This window comes from Grammomys surdaster, unplaced genomic scaffold (assembly GCF_004785775.1).
Source record: "Grammomys surdaster isolate TR1022 unplaced genomic scaffold, NIH_TR_1.0 243, whole genome shotgun sequence".
NCBI classification, from domain to species: domain Eukaryota; kingdom Metazoa; phylum Chordata; class Mammalia; order Rodentia; family Muridae; genus Grammomys; species Grammomys surdaster.
In genome coordinates this window covers 6,860,399-6,862,898 of record NW_021604688.1, presented here as the reverse complement: position 1 = coordinate 6,862,898, position 2,500 = coordinate 6,860,399, and positions in this window count along the sequence as shown.

Below are 2,500 nucleotides of genomic sequence, written 5' to 3'. Positions count from 1 at the left end.
AATGGGACATTAGATTAGAGTTGGCATCAAATATCCTGGAGAATCTAAGGGGCTCGGTGGATGTATCTCAAAATAAAAATGGCAATATACTACAAGTCCACAGAAAGCAACACTAAGTGGAAAACAGAGAAGTCAAACTACCCCTGTTTGAAGATACGACTCTATGCATAAAAGAACGCATAGACTCTACCAGAAAAATTCTACGGTAAACAAGAATGTCAGGAAAGTAACAGGATATAAATTTCCCAATTAAGCTAAGAGAATTTATACTCACTTGATCATCACCTCATGAAGCTCACATTTTCAGTTGTAAAAAGTACAAAAGGAAAGAAGAGAAACATGATGGTGTGTGCATTACAGAGATGAAAACTGAAGATAGAATTATGCACAGTGTTCTCTCAGTAGCAGGCACTGTAGGTAAGTACGGTTGTCTAAATAAGAAAGAAAAGCCTCTAAGTGAAAGGTGAGAGATGTGGGTGGTCAAAAACAGCACTAGGAAAAGTTCTATAATATTCATTTTGTGTTTTCAACATGGCCACACCACCTGTTTATACCATCTTCTTCTTTGCCATTTCAGCATGTAAACTATTCCTCTTTGCTCAAAGATTTCCCCAGTGGAAATATAGAAAGCATTATCTATAATTACTTATGTTAATAGATGTTATCTATGATTATCTATGTTAACAGATGTTATCAACTGAAATTTCTGGACAGTGCTTTTGTCAACTTCAGTTGAATCTGCGATCTCTAGAATGTGATTTAAAGAAAATTCTGGAAGCTTTCTGCATGATCAGCACCGTCTAAGTGAAAATATTGAAGAAGGTTTGAAATGTGAGGGTTTTCAAATTTCTACTGTACTTGAGAAACTTAACAAACTAAGCAACTGTCAGTTATTAATACTTCACTGTAAATTAGGTTATCTTGGATTGCAAAGTAGTAATCATGTAATTCCAAACTATAATTTCATAGAATGAGAAAGTTGAGATCCATAGTGGGAATATATTTTGTAACTAAGTCAGAAATGTGAGACAGGACCAAAGCCCATCTCTCCTGGCTTTTTGTTAGCAATGTCATTCTGTTTGCAAATATTACCAAATGGGAAAGATCATGTCCTAATGAAATTTTCAATTAGCCAATTCTTATGAAAAAAGAGTACAAACCCCTCAATAAAAAGCAAATATCATGATTGAAACAGTACAAATAACTTGAAAAGATTTTTCTCTTCAATTGGCTTACCAATTAGCTGTTCCTAGGTCTCAAGTCCCATGTACAACATATCATCCCATGGAGGATAAACTGAGAAGGTAGGGAGGCCCCTATATCCAGTAAACGTGAACTACATGAAATACATGTTTTTTCTTCTACCCTATGGTACAGTAAACCTTCTGTCTCACTGCAAAGGACATTTTAAACAATTATTCTTAGATGTTACTGATAGATTTTGACAGAATTATCTTCCTAGATATTTTTTAACCCACTTGTGTTCTCAAACACGGCTGCTTAACTTCTCTGGAAAAGAAAGGTTGCTAGGAAATGTATGCTCTAACCTGTAAAAAAAAGAAACAAGTATTCATCTGTTTAAATATAGTATGAAAGAACATATTTTTGTTACAGATGAAATCAACCCTGTGAAGGTGAGATTTCTAATACTAGAGTAGGCATGTTAGCAAGATCCCTGAAAAATCAGGGTCCTTTTGAGTCAATTTCCACCAGGATTCTCTGCACCCATTCTCAGCAAACATTGAATTCAAAGACATGGTAGACAATTCACAACCATATCTATAGAACTCCAGGTGACTAAAACCAACATGTAGATACTACTTTGAAGGCTGTGTCCTTCTCATTTTCAAGATGAGTTGTGTTGCCATGTTGGGGAAAAGAATGATATGACTAATCTAAACCTCAGATCTGCAAGCTATGTCTTCAGGTCAATTTGAACCCAGTGGTCTGATAAACGTTTGTCACTGGGACAAGGCTCCATTCATTTATTTGCATATTGCTTTGTGGTAGTAAAACAGAAACAAGAAGTTGTAACAAACATCACATAACCCACAATGCCCACAATATATTTTCTATCATTCTACCCAGAAGAACATTTGGTACTTCTTGCTCTTAACCAGGCTATCAAGTTTTTGTTTCTAATAAAGCCTTTCAGAAAGTCCTGTCTCTTCTGTGATTCAAGAAATTCCACATTGAGCTTTTTTTGTGTGTGCCAGACTTCCTGTAGGCTCTATGGATTACCAGAGATCAAATACATTTGGAAATTGTTTCCCAGTGGTTGGGTTCTAATGGAATCTAAGAAATATAGTTTCCTTCTAACTTTTGAGTCTCATACTTCAACCCCTCTTCTGACTTAGCATTATATTTGCTGATACATATTTCTGATAGTTTTCCACTTGGCTCTTCCAACCTTCATTTCCAGCAGCCAGTATTTAATCTTGGCATGGCTCTTGTCTCTCTCTCTCTCTCTCTCTCTCTCTCTCTCTCTCTCTCTCTCTCT